This window comes from Eptesicus fuscus, chromosome 1 (genome assembly GCF_027574615.1).
Source record: "Eptesicus fuscus isolate TK198812 chromosome 1, DD_ASM_mEF_20220401, whole genome shotgun sequence".
Classification (NCBI taxonomy): domain Eukaryota; kingdom Metazoa; phylum Chordata; class Mammalia; order Chiroptera; family Vespertilionidae; genus Eptesicus; species Eptesicus fuscus.
This window is the reverse complement of record NC_072473.1, coordinates 94,821,211-94,845,438: the sequence shown is the minus strand read 5'-3', so window position 1 is coordinate 94,845,438 and position 24,228 is coordinate 94,821,211. Positions and strand designations below refer to the sequence as shown.

Here is a 24,228-nt window from a genome sequence, read left to right as displayed (position 1 = left end):
TTGAATGTACAAATGTGGTTTGCTGGAACCTGAAGTGGAAGGCATCTTTAAGAGTCTTAGCTTCTTGCCCTAGCCAGTTTTGCTCAGTGGTTGGAGCGTCAGTCCATGGATTGAAGGATCCTGAGTTCAATTCTGATCAAAGGCACATTCCTCGGTTGCAGGCTCGATCCCTGACCGCTATCTGGGTGTGTGGGGGAGGAAACCAGTCAATATGTCTCTCTTGCATCAATGTTTCACTCTGTCTCTCCTCCCCGCTTCCATCAATGGAAAACATATCTTCGGGTGAGGATTAACAAAAAAAAAAAAAAAAAGACCATGAAGAATCTTAGCTTCTCAAGTGCTTGCAAGGCTATTTATTGGTGAGATCTTATGTTATCTTCTATATCCCTTAATCTTCCCTTTTACATCACTATCTTGAACCCTTCTATGAAATCCAAGGTATTATCCTCCACCAGAATTCCACTGGGTTTAGAATGACTAAATGCTCTACCCATCTCAGGAATTATTGCCTTGTAAAAGAGAAGTTCCAAGGGCCCAAAACCTCTCCTAAAGGAATGAATTATAATTATTGTATATTATGCCTTGTGGCCCCTGGGTGGGCGCCACATATTGGGTACCCCTGAGGTACCACCATATAAGCTGCTGCCTACTATACTTCAAGTGCTTGATTGTAAGAAGCCACTGCTTTTAGATTGGATTCCAGTTACTGTTGACTAAAAGCTTGAAAATATATGGAGAAAGAAGATAGTTTGAAATTATTAATAGGAGTCACAGATAATCTGTATTGTTGCAGATTCCAATTTAGTGCTGTCTGAATTAGAGAAGTCTGACCATATGTGTCCTCTGGCTTTTCTTCCTCTATTCATACTCAGCAGATGCTGTGATTTCAGAGGATTATGGGAATACAAAAGAAGGGGCTGCTGGTTGTATTTTCTGAATGCATGTTTTTAATATTGTTTCATCTCTGAAGAAGTTGTGCTTTTTGTATTATAATTCATCAAGTCTTATCAAGCTTCCTCCTAAGTATCTCCCCAATCTGTCACCTCTTTACCCTCATTGCTTTTGAAGTGCCCATGAGCATCTTTCACCTGGAATGCTGTGATAGCCCCTCCTACCATGTCTCCCTCCCTCTAGTTGCACCTTTCTTACAAACCAGCCTCCATATATATTGATCTAATGGGCATATCTTGTCATGTCACTTCCTATTTTGAATTCTTTAATGTCTTCTCATCACTTTCAGGAAAAAGTCCAGATATCTTAGTTCTGCATGCAAAGCTCTTCATTCTCTGATTTCATACTCCCTTTCTGACTTCATATGTCACCACTTCTTCATGCACAGATGAAATCCCAGCCATATGGAACTACATGTGGTTCCCCATCATATCATGCTTTATCATAATTCCTTGTTTTTGACCCCGCTGCCCCTTCAGCATACAATATCTTTCCCTACCCTCCCTTGTCTTCCTGGTGAAGACCTGCTTCTCCTTCAGGTATACTCAGTTGTCACTTTCACCAGGCTTAATTACAAACTGCTTCTTCTGTGCTCCTCTAGCACCTTGTATACACTTTGACAGGCACTTTTTTAATTGTATTGTAGTTACTTGTTTATGTCTGTCTTTGCCACTAGATTGTGAGCTCCCTGAGAGCAAGAAATGTCTCATTCTTTTCTGTATCTTAAGTGCCTAGCAAATGCTGAGCACATAGTAGATATTCAATAAGTATTTGTTGAATGAATGAATTTCAAAAATGGTAACTTGATTACATTTTCTCAGCCATAATGTTAATCCAATAACATTAACAAAGATAAACAATTGCTAGAAAATCCATAAATTTTATTTCTTTCATTGTGCTCTGTCTTCCTGTGTCTTATTCTACTCTACTTCTGCAGAGTCATTTGGAAACCTGAATCCCAACTTCCACTGGATGACTTAATACAGGATTGTAATACTTATAAACCCAAAAGAAACCTGTTTTGAAAAGGTGTATAATGGGAGACTGGGATGTAATTTTTGTCCTGTTGTTGCCCTGGTGTCTGCTGTTGTTCCCTCCTTACATGGCAGAGCCATCAATCAGAACTGGTCTACAAATAGCACAGACCTCCATCAAGAGGTCTGTCAGCCTGTGCCCATCAAGAGGTCACTCATACCTGGAATGACAGGTCACAGTTTAAGTGATATCTGCTCTGTTGTAATCCTCTCTCTTATATATTTACAATATGACTGACCCAGATTCAGAAATGACTCCATGTTTTTGCTCAATCCTCTGGCACACTATTGAGAGTTACATTTCCAAAGAGATTCTGAGCTGTCATCAACTCTAGAGATGATGATCCAATAAGCAATCTATGTGTACTGCATGCAGCCTTTGGTGAGGAAAGGTACAGACTTTGGTAGAGCCTTGTACCAAAATGGACGAGGTGCAATGAAGTCATCATAAAAGATCAGTGAAGTACTTATTTTAAAATATAGGTTTCAAGGACGGATTTAAAAAAAGGAGTAGAGAGAATCTTAGTGACCTAAAGTCAGGAGAATAAACAGACTCCAAGGGTAATGTGAAAACCAAAAATAGAAGGAAAGAAGTAAGAGGTTAGAAAGTCTAATAAAGAGCTCAGAAATGTGTAGATAAAACATTAGCATGACTATAGACAGGGTAGAACATTATAAAGCTTTGAACCTAATGGAATTTATGTGGCTAAAACTCTAACCAAGTCTGGAAATTCACCCTATTACTAGCACAGTATATATTGTTGAACTTTTCAGAAGCACTTAGCTTTAGAATCAGTCCCAGTCCCTGGCGCCAAGAGTTACAGGCATTGAGTTCTGGGTCCCTAGTCAAAGCAGCCATCTTTAAAGAGTGGTAGCATTACTTTATTACTAAAAAGGCTTGTCCATAGAGTAATCACATTTTTTTGAGCTTTCCCAACTCTTATCCTGGCTCTAGTGACAGGAGGCTGACATGTGTGCTAATGAAATACATTTTGGGGGATTGGGAAGTGAATGACTAGGAAACACATATTCTAAGATATACAAAAAGCATATGTGATTATATTTGTGAATTGGGAGATGAATAAAATTAAATGTGCGTGTGTGTGCACCCATGTTTTTTATGTGTCTATGCTTGTATGTATAGTGGAGAAATTTTAATTATAGGCTATCATTGAAACATTTCCCTGCTTCTTATAATTTATGTATTGATACTAAGGATAATAGAAGCCTAATCAACTTTATTTCAAAAGGTCAGTTTTTCTATTGAAGCATGCTTTTTTTAAAAAACACATTATTTGTTTGTGTAAAAACTTAATGTTACAGAATTTATTAACATTCCAGACAACCAAAAATAGACTGATGTGTTCTACAGTTGGCCTTAGAAGAATTTTCTGGGAACTACATCTAAAAACAGTAAAATACCTTTTTATATAGCTAGTGGAAACTGGGGGTTGCTTGCAGATGGTGTTTTATTAGGAAATGAATTTGTTAATAAATGCAGGTTTATACATGATTTTATTAGAGATGTTTTTTGTTTATTTTGTCATTAGGATAAGAATATTCTGTATTTTTTTAAATATTATTTATTAATTAAGGTATTATATATGTTTCCTTATCCCCCCATTACCCGCCATACCCCCAGTCATGCCCTCAGCCCCCTGGTGTCTGTGTCCCCCTTATACCCACCTGCCCCTACCTTCCCTCTGAGGTTCGATTGTCTGATCGATGTTTCTCTGTCTCTGGATATGTTTTTGTTCATCAATTTATATAGCTTTGCATTTTGGTGCAATTTGTTATTAGTATTGTTTGAGAAGTAAATAATTCATACAAATGAAAGGATCAATCACATGTATTAAGTGTCTCCATCCTAAATAAATAGTTTTTATAAGTACAATACTAATGTGTGGAGTGTCATCACCATAAAGGTTCATTTGCTTTACAAACTGCTCTTGGTGTGACCTAAGACTATCTGAGGCTCCAGTTGCCTCAAAACTAGGAGTCTCTTAGAAAAGTTTAATGGAATTGATATAAATTATGTGTTTGACTTTAGCTTATTTTAGTGACTAGTTTTGTCAACTGGCTAAAAAGTTATTGCTCACATGTTTGTGCCTGTGCCTGTTTTGCTTTATATACCATACAGAGAACACTGTGAGTGTCATTGGATTTATTTATTATGAAGTAGTTAGGAATCTCAGATCCCTTTTGTGAGAACTGCAGAGAATGTGCTGGATATGCCCAATTGGGCACACAGAAACCATAGTGCAGTGATGGGCAACCTTTTGAGCTTGGTGTGTCAAACTTCGCCAAAAAACTGAGCATAACTCGGGTAGTGTGGCACTTTGAGGAAAAAACATTATTTCGCAAATGTTTCATCCTCAGGAGCAGCAAATGTTTCATCCTCGGCATGCAGCCGCCTAGCGGCCGCGTGTCATCAAAAATGGCTACGCGTGTCAGTGCTGACACGCGTGTCATAGGTTCGCCATCACTGCCATAGTGGCAGCTGCTTTAAAGAACAGAAGGCCATCCGGCTACTGTGTGCAACCCATTCTAAGCATTTTTCACTTGATGTATATCATGAGTTTTTTGTTCATTCTTATGGAAAAAAATAGTATCCAGTCTAAGGCTATAACTTTTCTAATTACCATCCCATTGGAAATGAATGGTGATGCCTCTGAAAGTCCTCATAGTTCTAAGGCACCAACAGAGACCTTGACCTTAGCATTTATTCCATAAAACTGCAGGATCCAGAAAGTTTTGTATTCTCCAGTCCATCACCTATGGGCACTTTTTGTGTGTGTGTGTTTACTAGTTCATCCAACTCCTTGGTCTCATTCATAACTAAAATTGATTTACTTTAACACACTTCTTAATATGCACCCCCTATCTTTGGTGTCTCCTTCAGCTGAATGGGCCCAACAGAGCATCTGAAAGAAGTAGTTAGTAATACAGGTAGAACAGGGAGCCTTGAATTCTTTATGATGGAGAGGTCTGAGGAGTAGGAGAGGATCCAAATAAGGTTGCCACAATTTGGTGATTAGGAAAAGTGTCTTTGAGAGGCATAGATGAAACAATTTTCATAATCATAGGGTTATTTCATCAGACATGATTCATAGGAGTAACCTCAGAAGGTTTTACAGAGAATGAATGTAAGAAATTTTGAGTTTGACCTTGAAAACTGGGTGGAATTACAGTAGGTGAAAGTGATCTGGAGGGCAATTGATTTGTGTGCAATTATTGATGGGTGGAAAGAATGGCAGATACAAAAATGGGAGGTGAGATCATGCAAGGCATATTCTGAGGACTGGCCAGTTTGTCTGCAACTTTATGTTTGTAGAGGCAAAGTCCAAAAAGACTACAAAGCCAGACTATTAAAAGTGTCTTGACTGCACAGGCAATCTGGCAGCCAGATTGTGATGCTGAACTTGAAACATCACTTTCTCAATGGCTTCATGGATAGTGACTTGGGGAATCTCAAACAAATTGTTATCTAGCAATAATTTTTGAACCCCTGTGTTCTCTACTCCCTTACAAGAAAGCACATCTAATTTCTTTGTTTGTAGGCATCAGCTTTTCCTGAAACTGTTTTCCAAAGGCTTTTTGTAAAGTAATGCTAACATGGTTGTTCTAAACCATGCTCTCCATCCTTGTGTTCCTTATCCTTCAATACTCCTTGTCACTTTGTTTTCTCATTAGCACTAGTAAAACTCAGTAATAGATCTCAACTTTGGCATAGTAAAGATTATCCACATGTCCCTACTTTTAGCTTCCTTCTTATTTCCTTAAGTCCTGTTCTTCTGTGTGTGGGCATGTGTGTGTGTTTCTTTTCTTTTCAAGGCTGCACGTAAGTGATTCTAGCTATCAGCATCCTGAAACAATGTCAGCTATTTCAATATTCAATTTTTAAAAATGAATTAGACTATTTGGTTTCAGTGCAACTGTCTTGGTCTTCTGTGATTTTTATTTTTTCTCTAATATTATTTATTTGTTGTTGAAAGTATTACATATGTCTCCTTTTTTTTCCTATTGACCTCTTATAGCCTGCTACCGCCTCCCACATCAGGCCTCTACCAACCCATTGTTTGTGTCCATAGATTATGCATATATGCATACAAGCTCTTTAATTGATCTCTTCCCACCCACCCATGCCCAACTTCCCTCAAAGACTTGACATTTTGCTTCATGCTTCTATGACCCTGGATCTATTTTGTTCATTAGTTTATTTTGTTAATTAGATTCCATATATGAGTGAGATCATGTGATACTTATATTTCTCTGAATGGCTTATTTCATTTAGCATAATACTCTCCAGGTCCCTCCATGCTGTCTCAAAGGGTAAGATATCCTTATGTTTTTACTGCTGCATAGTATTCCATGGTGTAAATGTACCACAGCTTTTTTTTTTTTAATAAAACTCATCTAATGGGCACTGGGGCTGTTTCCAGATCTTAGCTATTGTAAATTAGGCTGCTATGAAAATAAGGGTGTGGCGGGCTGGCATGGCCATGGCATACTCAGCCCCACATTGGACATCTTATGTGCTACGCCAGCTCAGCCAGGTTTGGTGAGCCCGAGTGGGGGTGGTGAAGGATTGAGAAAAGACAGAGAAGAGAATGAAAACTGGATCTCAGCGGGATGCTGTCCTCTCTGATGGAGAGAGACAGCGCCACGGACTACAAGCCATGTCTTTATTTTATAGGCAGATGCCACGAGGCAAAGTAAGGACGTGGTCAAGATATTTACAACGTTCTCGTGAGTTTTGATCCTACTCAATTACATGCACCTGAACTCTATCAAGCCCACATCACTCAGGCATGTGGGGTCACATGTTCAGACCATAGGTTCAAGCTTACAACTATAGCTGATGGCTATAATTGTGCTGGGAGGGCTCTGCCCTCCAAGCTGGGACTTGCACGTGGCAATGAGAGGACTGTGCCCTCTCATTAGTCCGAGGCTTGAACCTGTCCAAACACTGTAGCTGCTCTCCACATAGGGGTGCGTACATTCTTTCTTATTGGTGTTTTGGGTCTCTTAGAATATATTCCTAAAGTGGGATCACTGGGTCAAATGGCAGTTCTATATTTAATTTTTTGAGAAAACTTCATACTTTTTTCCACAGTGGCTGCACCAGTCTGCATTCCCACCAGCAGTGTACTAGGGTTCCCTTTTCTCCACATGCTCACCAATACTTATCACTTGTTGATTTGTTGATGATAGCCATGCTGACAGGTGTGAGGAGGTACCTCACTGTCATTTTGATTTTCATGATTAGTAATCTCAGATTTCAGATAATTAGTAAGTTTGAGCATTTTTTCATATGTCTCTTGGCCTTCTGTATGTCCACTTTGGAGAAGTGTCTGTTTAGTTCATTTGCCCAATTTTAATTGAATTGTTTATTATTCTTTTGTTAAGTTGTATAAGTTCCCTGTATATTTTGGAAATTAACCCTTTATCAGATGTATCATTGCCAAATATGTTCTTCCATACAGTGGGCTCCCACTTAATTTTGTTGAGGGTTTCTTTTGCTTGTGCAGAATCTTTTTATTTTGATGTAGCCCCATTTGTTTATTTTCTCCTTAATTTCCTTTGCCCTAGGGCCGTGGTCGGCAAACTGTAGCTCGTGAGCCACATGCGGCTCTTTGGCCCCTTGAGTGTGGCTCTTCCATAAAATACCACGGTCTGGGCGAGTCTATTTTGAAGAAGTGGCATTAGAAGAAGTTTAAGTTTAAACAATTTGGCTCTCAAAAGAAATTTCAATCATTGTACTGTTGATATTTGGCTCTGTTGACTAAGGAGTTTGCCGACCACTGCCCTAGGGGATGTATCCACAAACATATTGCTACAAGAGATGTATGAGTTTTTACTATTTATGGTTTCTTCTATGATGTTTTATGGTTTCACAACTTATATTTAAGTCTTTATCCGTTTTGAGTGTATTCTTGTGTATGGTGTAAGTTGGTGGTCTAGTTTCATTTTGTTGCATGTATGTGTCCAATTTTCTCAACACCATTTATTTATTTATTTATTTATTTAAATATATACTTTATTGATTTTTTACAGAGAGGAAGAGAGAGGGATAGAGAGTTAGAAACATCGATCAGCTGCCTCTTGCACACCCGCTACTGGGGATGTGCCCGCAACCAAGGTACATGCCCTTGAACGGAATCGAACCCGGGACCCTTGAGTCCGCAGGCCGACGCTCTATCCACTGAGCCAAACCGGTTTCGGCTCAACACCATTTATTGAAGAGAATGTCTTGACTGCACTGTATGCTCTTACCTCCTTTGTCAGATATTAATTGAGGATAATGGCTTGGGTCAATTTCTGGGATCTCTGTTCTGTTCCATTGATATATATGCCTGTTCTTGTGCCAGTATCAGGCTGTTTTGACTATGGTGGCTTTGTAGTATAATTTGATATCTGGTATAGTGATCCCTCCAACTTTGTTCTTTCTTAAGATTGCTGCAGCTATTTTTTTCCCCTTTTGATTCCATATAAATATTTGATCTAGATCTGTGAAGTATGCTGTTGGTAATTTAGTAGGGATTGATTGAATATATTGATTGCTTTGGATAGTTTGGACATTTTAATGATGTTAATTCTACCACTCCATGAACATGGTATATTCTTCCACTTTTTCATATCTTCCTCTATCTTTTTTTCCAACATCCTGTAGTTTTCTGAGTACAAGTCTTTTACCTCATAGGATCAGTTTATTCCTAAGTATCTTACTTTTTTGTTGCTATAGTAAATGTGATTGTTTGCTTAGTTTCTCTTTCTGAGAATTCATTATTCATGTATAAAAATTCCATTGATTTCTGGGTTTTAATTTTGTATCCTGCTACATTGCTGAACTCACTTATTAAATTTGGTAGTTTTTGGTGGAGTCTTTAGGATTTTCTAAGTACTATATCATGGCATCTGCGGATAATGAGAGTTTTACTTTCTTCTTTCCAATTTTGATCCCTTTCATGTTTGTTTGTTTTTCTTGTCTAATCACTGTGGCTAGGACTCCCAATACTGTATTGAATAAGAGTGGTGAAAGTGGTCATCCCTGTCTTGTACCTGTTCTTAGGGGACACGTTTTTAGTTTTTGCCCATTTAGTATGATGTTGGCTTTAGTATTTGTCATATATGTCCTTTATTATGTTGAGGTGTGATTTCTCATTCCCACTTTGCTGAGAGTTTTTATCAAAAAATGGTGTTGGATTTTGTCAAATGCTTTTTTTTGCACCTATTGATATGATCATGTGGTTTTATCTTTCGATTTTTTATGTGATGTATCATATTCATTGATTTGTGAATATTCTACCAGCCTTGCACCCCTAAAATAAATCTACATTGGTCATAGTGTGTGATCTTTTTAATATATTTCTGGATCCAATTTGCTAGACTTTTGTTGAGGATTTTAGCATCTATGTTCATCAACAATATTGACCTATAACTCTCTTTCTTTGTAGTGTCTTTATCTGGTTTTGAAATTAGGTTAATGCTGGCCACATGAAAACAGCTTGGAAGAGTTATTTCCTCTTGTATTTTTTGGAATAATTTGAGGAGGATGGGTGTTAACTCTTCTTAGAATGTTTAGTCAAACTCTCCCGTGAAGCCCTGCGGAGCAGGGCTTTTGTTTCCTGGAAGTTTTTTATTACTGTTTTAGTTTCCTAAATTGTTAACAGTCTATTCAGGTTTTCTGATTCTTCCTGATTCAGCTTTGGAAGATTATATTTTTTTCTAGAAATTTGTCCATTATATCCTCATTATACAGCTTGTTTGATATTAATATTTTCTTACAATCATTTCAATTTCTGTTATGTCAGTTGTTACTTCACTGCTTTCTGAAATAGCTTAAAGTAAATCTTATATGAGGGAACATGTTGTGTATTAATTAAAAAGCATAGTTTGGATGATGACTACTGAGATCTCAGGTCCACCTCTGGCCAGGACTTGCTTTGTGGACTTGAGAGAAATATCACCTCTCTAGGCTTCCTTTTACAAGGAGAATTTAGACTAGCTCATCAGTGAGCTTTCTTCCAGCTATAAATCTCTGAGCGTGTGCTTCTCCTTTGTAATTAAGCCCAAACCCACATTGTAAAATAATTTCAGCCACTTCTTCCCTCACTCATACCCCACCAGGAATATGGACATTAGAAGAGTGTTAAGGGATGTGATCCCATCCTGTATACCTCTGGCTACAACTATTTAGAACAGTTGGGAAAGTTTTAAGACTAGGTAAATATGGGAAAGCTAGAATTAGATCATCTTTTGGGATTGAATATCTAGAGTATTATTATATTTAAACTCATTTTAAAAAGAAGATAAAGATATACAACATTTCATTGGAAAATACCAAGCTGTGAACTCAGGAAATACCCTCTTAATCCTTTTGTCACCACCTACTAAATATAATGAAAAGATGGAGAACTTATATTTTCAGATTACTTTCAGGAAAATATTTTGACAGATTCAGTATGCAGTAAAGTGATAAGCTTTTGTTAAGTGTGTTCCAAATCATGTCATTATATCTCTGAATTATATCAATTAGCTTAGTACATTTTGGGCCAGTCATAAAAAAACATACTGCACACAACTCTGCATTTAAGAATAAGAAAAATTGACATGTAGATAACCATATTGATTCAACCCAAATAATGAATGCAAAGGGCTTTAGGGAGGAATTGTAGTAGTTTTTATGGCTATTGTATTTCTCTTCAGTTTTTTGAAATTGATGTGAAAGCAAATAATCTTTACTTAACTATATTTAAAATAAAAACTGCTATGCTTTGTTTACCAAATGGAGTTTGTAATATGTGACAGTAACAGAAACCTATCACATTCATATTTTATAGTTTACAAGTATTTTCACATACATTATCTTGTGCTGTACAGTTTTACTGAGGTTTAATTGACAAATAACAATTGTGTATATTTAAGTCATACAACTTTATGTTTTGAAATACATAAACATTGGAAATAATATCCACAACAAAACTAATTAATATATCTATCACCTTTATAGCTATCATATTTTGTATGTGTGCTAACAACACTTAAATATACTCTTTTAGCAAATTTCAAGTATACACTACAGCATTGTTAACTACAGTCACCTTGCTGTATATTAGTTCTCCAGCACTTATTAATCTTGCATAACTGAAACTTTATTCTACTTGACCAACATTTCTCCACTTCTCCCTTCTGCCTTCCCCCACCTATCTTATTTTGACCTGATTTTACAGGGTCCTGAATTATCATTCCCTCTTCACAAATGTTGAAATATAGTCTCAGAAAGATGAAAAGGAACTTGCCTAATGTCACACAGCCAGCATGTAGCTGTGCTGGGACTAGAACCTAGGTCTTTATTGCCATTTCCACAATGGTATTTGATGTTAAGTGTGGTACTGTATATAAATGGGTTAATTTTCTAAAAGTAGCTTCTCTACAGGCACATAAGGGGCAAGAGAATAATGAGCTGAATCCAGCTTATGTTGAAATTCCCTTGCTGGGTTCATATTTCAAAAGTTTGGGGCCAAACATACTAAAAGAGCAATTTTTCTGGTGGTATTACAGGTTATGGCCATGTGTTTTTCATTTAAAAATATGGTGAGAAGTAGTGTTTTTGCAATATTCCTAAATGAGTAACATATGGCACAACTTGTTAGAGGACCTTTTCTTGGTTCATAAAGTTCCTGGGTTTTTGTCTATTTGGTAGGATGATTTTAGCAGAATTCTCAGACAGCATAACTAAAATCTGGATTTCTGTGACTAAAGTACGACCATCCTCAAGATAAACCTTCAATGTGAATGAGAGTTCACTAAAAATAGGCATGTAAATAATTGCTATAGAAGGAGTAAGACTTCTCTCAAATGTTTGAGCCCCCCCCCCAAGTAGATTAACTTTATAAACTACAGATGATCAAATTGCAAGAGTAGTTCACAAGGAGTAGGCAGGATTCCTAGTTTTTATTTAGAGATATTAAATGTTTGAGTCTCCCTGTACATCAGCAAAATAATTCAGATAATCCATATACTTCTCAGAGAATTACTGTGAGAATAAATGAACTAAATAGCTGTGAAGATTTAAAAAAAAAAATTTGCAGGACTCTGGAAACTGGAGATACATTAGTTTTCTATAGATACTATAATAAATTATTATAAACTGGGTGGCACAAAACAACAGAAAAGTATTATCTCATAGTTATGGAGGCTGGGAATCCAAAATAATATCAGTGGAGCTGAGCTCCCTCCAGGCACTCCAGGGGAGAATCTTTTGTTGTCTCTTCATATATTCTGGTGGTCCCAGGTGTTCCGGGGCTTGTAGCAGCATTGCTCTACTCTCTATTCTCATCTTCCCATGTCCTTCTCCTTTGTATGTTTTCCTATGCCTTCTCTTCTTCTTATAAGGACATCAAGACCTTCTCTAATTATATATGCAAATATAACCTTTCCACATAAAGTCATATTCTGAGGTTATAAGGAGATGAATTGGCGGCGGGGGGGGGCACTATTCAACCTACTCTGAGAGGGATTATACTTTATACATCCCAGACTGAGAATGGTGGGATACCAGTATGTGTTCATTGTGAAAACTCCAAGCTAGTCTATAGGAGGGTGGTGGCTTTCCCATCTTAGAACTCTCAGGTTTAGTCCACAATGGTTCTGAGCCTATTTCTCTTTAATGCTCTTTAATTTTTGCTGCACCTATGTGAAAGGTAATTATTGAGGGCAGACTGTTTAAGTACAATTGTACAAAATGGATTACAAATATTTTAGCATAGTAAGAATAAATTTTCTTTCTAACTAAATAATAGAGAAAAATAATTTGCCAATGCATTTGACTCAATTATGAGCTACAGCTTAGGTGATTAAATTTTTTCTCTAAAACAAATATTTCCTGTTTGGTGGGCCATACAGTTTGTGGAAAGCACTAAATTCTGCCATTACAACGTGAGAACAGACAAAGACAATGTTTTAAAAATGGGCATGGCTATGTGCCAATAAAACTTTATATGTGAATACTAAACTCAAATGTCATATTTCCACATGTCACAAAATAATTTTTATTTCTTCTTAATAACTTAGAGTATAAAAACCATTTTTAGCCTGTGAGTCATACAGATACAGGCAGTGTTCTGGATTTGACTTGGAGAACTGGGTGTGCGGACCCCTGTGATAGAGATATACAAAGCTTCAGATAGCAAAAACATTTGGCCTGCCCTTCCTGTAATCAATAGAAAGATGGTTTTGAGTAGAGAGGGGAAGAAATTTAGGCCTGTGATTGTTAGAGAGTAGAATCCTAGAGTCAGAAGAGGTGTCTGCAATACAGGTAGAATTAGCCAGTGGAATAGAGACTCCCCCAACCATATACAGAGGTCAATAAGAAGATTTTTTTGCCCATAATTAGAAATACTCTTCAACACCAAAAACCACATTTCTATTCAGTAGTGTCTTTTTTTTTTTTCAGTGACTCATGATGTGGAGGTCATTTCGTCTTTTGCTTTCTTAGAATTGGAGTATCTGAGCAACCAGGGCAGAGAACAATTTGCATGTCCAGGCTTGGGTTCAGAATCACAGGATGCAAAGAGATGACCTCAGAGAAAACCACTAAAAGGAAGCCAGTCCTATAATTTTTCTAGGGAGAAAAAAAACCTAGTCCAAACCCAATTGGGATTCTGGAATCCCTTATGGATTAGGAGGACTAAAGTATGTATTTGACTTGAGTTTAGGGGTGGTAAGGATTTCTAAGATTTTAGAAATAGCAAGTCCTCTTGCACAGCCTGATAAGTTGGGTTAAATTGGGTGAAAGGTCTGATGGTCTGTGGCAGCTCCTGAAGGCTCTTCATTGCTGATGTGTATGGATGTTTGTGTAGGTTTGTGTACATATGCATGTGCCAGTGTCCATGTGCCTGTCTGTAGGCCCTGATAATGCCAGTGGATTTCTGGGAGGTGAAAGCTAGAAAATAATAGCAACATTTTTGTCCAGCCTCTCCTCTCTGGCAATACCTAGGTTCTGAGATTTGGAATAAAGGATTGATAGGAAAAAGAATATATTTTGTTAAGGCTTAAAAGATAAAATGAGGTTGAAACAAGGTTCCAAAAACTAAAATAATAGGATGATTGAAAAAAGGAGGTTGTATCTTATCCAGATGAAATGGACTGCATAAAACCTGGGAAGTTATTGGGGTTTCAAGTGCCATGCTTCCTATGATATAAGAATGTCATGATATCTCACTGTTTAAAGTATGAGCCATAGAAGATTGTTACAACTATACTGCAATTTCATTAAATAGGTTGATGGTAGGAGAATTAGCTGCCATCTTGTACAGTTTTAGGGGTCACTATTCATATAGACTATAATGTGATAATGACTTCGGAAGTTGGTTAAGGAAATGGCCCTGGCTTTAGAGCAAACACTCCTTTTGACCTTCATCTCCTTATTAGCATATCCTATTCATCTAGATCTTAGTGAAAATTAACTGGAAAGCTGGCTTTTTCTAGGACATCCAGAAATGCCCTCTCAGGTACCTGCTAGAAATGCAGACCACAATTTCACCCTGAGTGGGGCCTTATCAAGTGATCTCACATATGTGCTGAGGCTCTCAAACTGTCTCTCTGCATATCTACTCTACTTACTGGAGTAAATGTAGCCTTCAGATCCTTGGTAAGATGGGAAGATCTAACATCCTTTCCCACACAAGACTGATGGGTAAAAAGGACCCACATCACAGAGTTTGGTCTGAATCCACAATATACATATAATAAATCACTTAGAAGGTAATATGATGTCTCATCACCTGAAACTAATATAATATTGTATGCCAACTATAATTGAAAAATAAAAAGTGATTTAAAAAAGAAAATGGTCTTGTTGCATATTTAATATTTAAGTGCAATATTTGGCCAAAGGACAAATGGAAAAATGTGTAACATTCTGATTGTTCACATTGAGTTTGATACTATGAATTGTTATGTTTTCAACATAAAGTTTTATCATATACATTGTTGGATAGATCCGTTAGATGAGAATACCTATAAAACCCCGTATCTTCTCTTATCCATTCACTTAATTCATTCATTTATTCATTCAGTAAACTTTATTTAGCACCCATTGTGTGCCAAGCACTATGCTTTATGTTGGTAAATTGAGACAATAAAGAAATTAATGAGGCCCCACTCAAGGTGAGCATCCTGGTCTCAATTTCTAGCAGCTGTATAGGAGGGCATTTCTGATATTCCCAGATCATAAGTAGCTTAAGTAGGGGAATATGGACACAAAAAAGAATATTAACATTCAAATATAATAGATGGTTGTTCAGTATTCTGTGGGTGCGAGAGAGATCGACTAAATCTAAGAGTATCTGAAATTTTCAGGAAGGTGTTTTTAAGGAGGTAGTGACTTGTGTGCTAGCTCTTGAAGTGTGATTAGAAGTTTTCTTGGTGAAGATGTTAAACCCACATCAGGTTGTAAATGGGCCTGATGACTCCTGAGATTCATGAGACAGAAAAGAACCAGCTGTGTTTGGGGAGCTAAAGGGGGAGATTGGAAAGATTGAAGTCTTGGTGTCAGTTCTAGGTGATGTAGAGCCTTTTATGATATAAGTAAGGCAGCTGAGTTTTTAGAAAAATCATGTTGTGGGGGTGGGGATTGGCAGGAGAATCTGGGGAAAGGAGTAATAGGCATGATAGGGCTGGTGAGGCAGAAAGAGCACTGAGTAAGCTATAAAAGTATTCTAGGCCAGAAATGTCAGCAATTTGAATTAAGGCTGCTTTTGAGATAAATTTTTAAGGTTGATTTGATAAGATTCAGTGATTAACTACATGGGTCATTAAGAGGAAGACAACAAAGAGGATCTAAAATGACTCTAAGGTGTATGATGATCCAAAATTATTTTCTTTGACAACCAAATTTTCACAAAACAGTTAAGTGTCTTCTATAACACATCTGTATATTGTTCAGTACTTACTACCTCAAGTCAAGACTCCTTCAAACAGCATTTATCCCTCCTTTACCCTCTTCTACATCATCCCCCCATAACCCTTTCCCTGAGGTAATCACCATACTGTTATCAGTGTCTATGAGTATCTTCTTTTATTTTTTGTTTTGCTTAATACCTTCACCTTTTTCACCCAGCGCATACCCCTTCTGACAGCTATCAGTCTGTTCTCTGTATCTATGAGTCTGTTTCTCTTTTGTTTATTAGTTTATTTATTCATTATATTCCATATATAAATGGGATCATATTGCACTTGTCTCTCTTTTATTGGCTTATTTCACTTACCATAATACTCTCCGTGTCCATGCATGTTGTTGCAAAGGGTAAGATTTCCTTCTTTTTTACAGTCCAGTATTATTCCATTGTGTAAATGTACCACAGCTTTTTTACCCACTTATATACTGATGGAATTTGGGCTGCTTGTGAAAAGGTTTGTACTAAAGAAAACATTATTTTCTTATGCATCAGTGAAGGATTTATTTCCTACAAATGGCCTTTTTGGTTCACTGCTTAAAAATTAATATCTTAAATTGGAAAGATTTTATAGGACATTAGAAAACATGGGAAATATGCTGAATACTTTCTTAGAAATAGCAGAAGTGTAAGTAACAGTTTTCTATGAAGTTATGAAGTATATTAAATTATGTTTTGCATTTTGTATTTTTTTACAAGTCAAATGAACTTCTCTTGCAATAATAGCTGTGGACTTTGCTATGATCCTGGTTTTCTTTTTCCTTTAGACTCATTGTCTACACATGGAATGTACTTACTTAGAGAGGAGAGTTGGGGTAACCTTCCACTTAACACTGTCCTTTCCCTACCCATGATATAGTCTTCAGTGAGAAATTGCATCCTTTTATTTTGGTGGACTTAGAGTAGGGTTACTGTGGCTGTCTGAATTGTTACCTCAAAACTGATCAGCTCTGCTCCTTGCCTTTATTTTTTGGAGATGGTCATTGCCTTTCAGTTAAGGTCATTAATTTATGGTAGTGGAAGCAGGATGAAAGAATAGAGTTGATCTTATAACATTTTTGCACTCCATAGTTATTATCATTGAAATTGTATTTTTCAATATGGAAAATTAATCATAATATATTTATTTTACTTATCCATTCCTCTTTTGTTCTCAACTGTTTGAAAATCTCTCTGTAACTCCTATGTACTTACTTATTTTGAAATTATTCTAAGAGAATTTGAGGGCTGAGAGCCTCACTTTTCATAGTTAGAGGACATAGAAGCCAGGCTGGACAAGGTCTCACCGAAGGCCTCATGGCACTTAGTAACAGAGTTGAACCTTGAACTCTAAACTTATAACGTTGGGCATTAAAAGGAAAAAGTAATCAACATTCTTAATCAGAAGACACCCTTTTAAGAACAGTGGTATAATGTATACAATTACAGAATCTTGTTGCTGGAAGGACTAAGCAAAGCTAACCAGTCCAGTTGGCCTAACTAAATGTATTAGGCTTCTATTGGGCTAAATTACTGATTTAGGAATGGTAAAGTCCTTAAAGGCTAGAGGTTGGAACTTTATCTGAGAGTGCTTACATCAAAAAAAGTTAAGTGCTACATGTAACTTTTTTTCTATATCTCAAAGATACAGATAAAATTACTTAGTTGGCATACTCTAGCAAATATATTAGCCATTTGGAAATAAACATCTAGTTTCTACATTTTGACTTATCCATAACACAAATATGTTCATTTCACCTTCTTGGAGGAAACAGAATTTGAAGCTGCAGTGTGTAATTGAATCTTCCTGAAATTAGCCTTTAGAGCAGGCATCCTCAAACTACGGTCCACGGGCCACATGCGGGTGTTTTTGCCACTTTGTTTTTTTTACTTCAAAATAAGATATGTGCAGTGTGTATAGGAATTTGTTCATAGTTTTTTTTAAACTATAGTCCGGCCCTCCAATGGTCTGAGGGACAGTGAACTGGCCTCCTGTTTAAAAAGTTTGAGGACCCCTGCTTTAGAGTTTGGTAAGATAAAGATTGAGTGTGAATGCCTTCTATACATATAAAACAAACAAACAAACAAAAAGGCATTCTCTACATTTGCTTCAGCACTGGCTCAACTCTTAAATAGAATTAGTTAAAAAATAATGTTAAAAATATCCATTATATATCAATGCTTGAGAATGTTAAAATAGCTATTGGGTGGAGAATAAATTATTGATGAAGTATTAGATTCAATTTGTGGATTTTATTGTGATATAATTCATTATGTGATTTATGTACATAGGTAGACATAAATATATTTTTTCCAGACCATTTGACAATCTACACATCAAAGCTATATAACAAAACAAGCAAAAATATACTTGATCACTGCTGAGAATATATTACTATTATTTTAAATGGAAATCTGACAGTAAAGTCAAAGTTGTATAACAGGAAAAATATTTCTCTAATAGAAGATTAAAAATAGCATCTTCATAAATCAAGTGAATATAGTACTTAGAGCTAGAAACAATAGTGTCATGCTTCCTGTTTTGAATAAGCCATTAGACATTTTTGTCTTTGCATTCCTATTTAATCTGCACAGCTTTATTTATTCCAATAATTAGTGTTAAATTTCTTGGCAGTAGACAATATAATTACCTTTAAAATTTAAATGGGATCAAAATGCCTTAAGAACATGGTTGCGGATAACTCTTAATTTTATTTTTATTTACCTCTTTAATTATTCATTTATGTAGTATTGGAAAGAAATAATCTTGAAAAATGGAAGGCTTCAGATAGAATTACATCCCAGATGAATGGCCTCAGTTTTTCAGTCAGTTGGGTAACATCCTAGATTACTAATTGATGCCAAATGGAAGCTCCGCTATACTTTCACCTTGCCAATCTAAATGTATTTGTTTGAACAACCCACACTGCTTCTTCTTATTCTGATTATTCTTAAAATAAGTTTCCACTATTAACTCTGTCCGCTTTCTTTCTCAGGTATATAAAATCCCAAGTTTGTGTGTCACTGAATTACAAACTTTGACACCTCCATTCACCAAGCAAAGAATCAATTACTTTAGCTTACTTGAAGATTCTCAGTGACATTTATATGTCTTGATTTCAAATAACATATGAAGGTGTTTATTTTGTTTGCTATCTCAATTAATTAGAAACTAGTTTTTAAGCTTAATTAATACTATAATTCTAAATAAGCATACTAGTTTTCAAAGAAAATCAATTTTTCTGAAGATGGAATGAATAAAACTAGCCTGCTATATGCCATAATAAAGAACTAAAACAATCTCAAGGTAAGCATAATATTCATTCATTTATTATGTATTGAGCTCATCTACATGCATAATGAGCTTTTTATGGGGCATCCAAACATGTTAGAAGAAAAGATGAGTGAATTTTTGCCAATTGCAGTCATGGTACCTGGCACATAGTATATGCTCATTAACTATGTGCTGAATAAGTGAATGAATGCCCCAATGAATTGAAGAATTCATAATATATCTGAGATAGTTAGACAACAATCACACAAAAATGTTTATTCAGTTGTGTGATAACAAGGTGCAAACATAAAGCCTTTCTTGTAAGTGAGGACCCTGAGGGCCCTGAGATGGGCCAGCAAACAAGGTGAAGGTGAGCCTTCTAGGTAATGAGAAATCGATAACCAAAATTCAAGAACAGAAATAAGTTAAGTAATAAGCAGTCATCAAATGAACTTCTTTTGACATTTTTCTACCATCTTTTATAGACACAGTACTTACTGTTCTAGGGTTTTGAGGAAGACAACATTAGACAATCAAGAAACTTATCTCTAGCAGGGAAATGAAAACATGTACACAAATAACAACTAAACAAGGTCAAATACCAAGGTTACAGTAGAGTGCAAGTGGTATAGGAGCACAGAGCAGGAAAAGGTGCCTGCTGGCAGGCAGATCTGGATGGGCCTAGGGAAGTATTGCCATTCACACCAGGTCCTATAAAGCACTAGGATTAAATCATGGTAGTTCATTATCTTTTTGGTGCCTTAGACCTTTTTGAGAAGTTGATGAAACTTTCAGTTCCTTTCCCCAGGAAAACATACAAATGGACATACCCAAATAATGTTGTATGCAATTGCTTAGACTTCCTGAATACTATGTACCCTCCAGGCAGTCCATGTACCCAAAATTGAGACCTTTGGCATGGAGGGTAGAAATGGTTTTGGAAAAGATAGAGAACCATATTCAAATTGCATCACCTCTAGCTATGTGATTTAGGCAAGTTTCTCAAGCCCTCAAAGTCTGTTTCCTCACCTCTGAAACAAGGACAATAATATATACTTCAGAGTATTGAGACATAAAATGAGGTAAAAGAAGACATTGCCAGGTGCCAAATACATTCTATATTTCACAATGTGGCTTTGTATGTTTCCATGAGAGCAGAGGAATTGGTCATATAGCTAGATTATTTTATTAAGTTCTGTCTTTCCTCTATTCATTCCCACTAATCAACAAACTATTTGTGTTTTAAAATAATCTACAACAGGTAAATGCGAATCAGCATGTTGGCAAAATTAACTGGGATATATGATTCCCACACTGGATTCTTAGGATAAGCAATTTAAAAAATGAGCCTATATGTTCTATTTTTAATGTGGATTACAGTATGATAAAAATTTCATGTATGTGTGTGTATGCATTTGTCTGTGTATGTGAGTGAATGACAGAATGTTAAAATGGGGCTTTTCTGGTCTCTCTTTGATTCCCCTACACTCCAGAGACCTTTGTGTTTTCATACTCCTCACGTACACCTGCAGCCATCTTTAAGTGTTTCCCCATGGTTTCTTTTGATTTACTGATAAATGCCTCAAAATTTTGGTAAGAGCATCCACACTCACACACAGAAAAATATACACAAATACAAATACTGATACATCCATATATACAAAAGTATGCATAACAATAGAACAAAAGTAAGAGGTAACAAATGCATACTGTAGTTGTACAAACCTGTAATGTAGCTTTACAAACATGATATTTAGTGAAGAAATAAAAGGAGGGTGGCAGTGGGTGGTTGGATTTAAAATCAAAAGTTACTTAGTTGGTCAATGTATGGGTGCCTCAGATTTACTTTGTATACTGTGAACGTTTTGATTTCAGGGTTTAAATATATGCAATCTTAATTTTAAGAAAACTGGTGTAATAAATATTCATTATACAAACAAAAGTCCTTCCATTCAGCTTTTCATTGCTTTGTAGTTATTTTCTCCAAAACAAAATGAGCAATTATTTGAAAGTACTTTTAGCACACACAGGTAGGCTCACTTGTCCCTGACTACTACAATTATTTGAATGAAGTGCCAAAGACCTCTGTCACCATGTACCACAGTCAAATGTCATGTGAATATGAGTCTCACAGGTTACATGGGAAAGGAAGGACTTTCATACCAGCCTGCTCTTCTGAGAAAGATGCAAAGTGTAAGGTCTAGAGAAGATTAGCAAGGTCTTTTCTGAGACTAGAAACCAAGTAGGTATTCCATATATGTATGTTTGTAGATGGGTAGACAAGTGTGTGAGTGAATGGATGGATGGTGATGATAGATGGATAGTGGTGGGTATTTTAAGCAAGCCTAGTGATATAACAAGATTAGAATCTTCATATTAGATCATGAAGGCATGTTTATTCACTTACATGAGAAAAGAAACTTTTTTTCTAAACAAGATTCATGTGATTTGGTTTACAATAGTTAGCTCACTGAATTTTTAAGTCTAAAACTTATATAAAATGATCCTAACCTGTACTATTGGGTTCTGTTTTTTTTTTTTTTTTTTTCTTGTACTGGGAAATTCCAAAAAGTTGATGATTAGAATAAATAGTAATTCCTAAACCGCAGGTCTTCAGTAAAGTATATTGGAAGATTGTGGTGCTCAGGAAATGACAGGTATTATTATTCACATTTTTGTTATCATTAGGACAATAGAGGGTCATGAATTATAGTGGATATTTATTTTGCTACACCACACCCTTGCCTGAGTTGAACCAAGTGGATAGGTCAGAAGAGAATTTTACTATCATCTTACTGATCTAAGTTTGTCTTGGGTCATCTTGTATCGGTCATACATAAATTAAGCAAGTTGCATTTATCCTCTGAGCCAAATATTTCTCAGCTATATTAGAAAAATAAATCATCCCTGTTTTACTTTCCTTAAAATGTTATATGAAAATACACTAGGTGTACCGGTTAATGATGGTGGATTTTGTAATCAAAGAAAACACGATAATTTCAAGAGAAACATCAAAAGTGCTTTATTCAAAGTAATGTCCATCGCTAGCTACATATTTTCCCCATATTTCAGGTTATTTGTGAATACCGTCCCAATAGAACTTTTCTTGTTTTGAGGCAAACCATTAAGAGACCCAATTTTCCATTCCTTCATACGTTTTGAAGTGCTGCTCAGAAAGTGCGTGAGCCATCAATTGGAACAAGTGGTAATCTGAAGGAGCAAGGTCTGGTGAATACAGCAGGTGGGTTAATACTTCCAAGGCAAGATCTTTTAACGTGTCTTTAACTGGTTTTGAAGTGTGTGATGGTGCATCATCATGAAGCAAAATTACTTTGCTGTGTCTTCTGGCACATTCTGGTCATTTCACGATCAAAGTGTGGTTCAAATTGATTATTTGTTGTCACTAGTGATCAGTATTAATGGTTTCACCTGGTTTTAGAAGCTCATACACCACACCTTCCTGATCCTACCAAACACAGAGCATTGTCTTCTTTCTGAAGCGATTTGGCCTTGCAGGCAATGTTGATGGTTGACCTAGATCAACCCATGATTTTGTGCATTTGGGATTCTCAAAATAAATCCACTTTTCATCACCAGTCACAATTCAATGCAAAAATACTTTCTTTCATGCTATTGAAGCAACATTTTACTGATGACTTTTCGGTTTTCCATTTGTCTTTTGTTCAGATGATGTGACACTCATTTTCCTTCCTTTAAAACCTTTCCCATTAATTGTAAATGATCAGAAATTGTTTGCTGAGCAATGTTTAATCTTTCTGCAAGTTGTTTTTGAGTTTGACATGCATCTGATCCAATAATGCTTGTAATTGTTGGTCTTCAAACTTTTTTAGTTGACCTGGACATTCTTTGTCTTTCACATCAAAATCATCATTTTTAAAGCATTTAAACCAGAGTTCACAAGTATCTTGAGATGGAGCATGTTCACCATAAGCTTCCCGAATTATACAATAACTTTTCAGCAGCACTTTTCTTCAAAATAAAGTAATGAATTAAAACTTCCGGCAAATGCACTTTTTTTTTGGCATGGAATTCGACATTTTTAAGTGTAAAAATATCTATGATGTTAACATCTTCAGAAAATTTGACATATGAAGTTTTGAAGCTTGCTGTCGATACAACAAAATAGCATACATATAAAATTGCATATATATTGACATAAGTTTAATTTCATCTATTGAAAAAAATCCGCATTAGTAACCGGTACACCTGATATAGAGGTTATGGATGTTCAAGTGCTGTGTAAACTGTAAAGTGCATTGTGCATTCAAAGATGAGTGCTTCCCTGATCCTTTTATCTATCCAACTAGGGGCCCAGTGCACCTTGTGCACCTTGAAAGGAACTGTGGGCTGCGAGGCTGTGGTGGGCACAGGGGTGGGTCACAGCCCATCCTCTGTGCCCCCACCTGGCACCTCCTGCTGCGGCCCCCAGTCCCCTCTCTGCAGGCAGCCCCGTTCCCATTGCCACTCCTCTGACATGCTGACAGTGTTGGCCCCGCTCACACCCACTGACAGCATGGAGCCATTGGGGCCAGTGCCAGCAGTTGGTGTGACAGGGACTGGCACCATCAGTGGGTGTGAGCAGTGGCTGCTGCCCTGATCGCCCCTCAGGAGTAGGGGGAGGTGGAGAAGCCCACAGGGGTGATTTGGGTTGGCAGCCACCACTCACAACTGCTGATGGTGCCGAGCAATTGGAACTGGTGCCAGGTGCCATCAGCAGGTGTGAACAGCGGCTCCGGCACCAGCTGTGGGTGTGAGCAGAGCCAGTGCTGGCAGTGGGTGTGAGTGGGACCATCACAATCAGTAGGTGGGAGAGGTGGCTGCTAGCCCCGATTGCCCCTCAGGAGCAGGGGGAGGTGGAGAAGTCCCGAGGGGCAATTGGGGCTGGCAGCTGTGGCTCGCACCTGCTGATAGTGCCAAGTGATTGGGGCCAGTGTTGGCTGCCAGGAGTGGGTGCGAGTGGTGGCTCTGGCTCTGGCAGCAGGTGCAAGCACCAGGTGGGACCACAGTG

At 37.0% G+C, this 24,228-nt stretch overlaps 1 protein-coding gene across 1 annotated transcript in view; it reads left to right on the top strand.

The window, feature by feature from the left end:
• AFF2 (ALF transcription elongation factor 2) overlaps positions 1-24,228 on the top strand; it is a 494,373-nt gene that overhangs the window by 12,335 nt on the left and 457,810 nt on the right. The gene's annotated exons all lie outside the window — the stretch shown is intronic.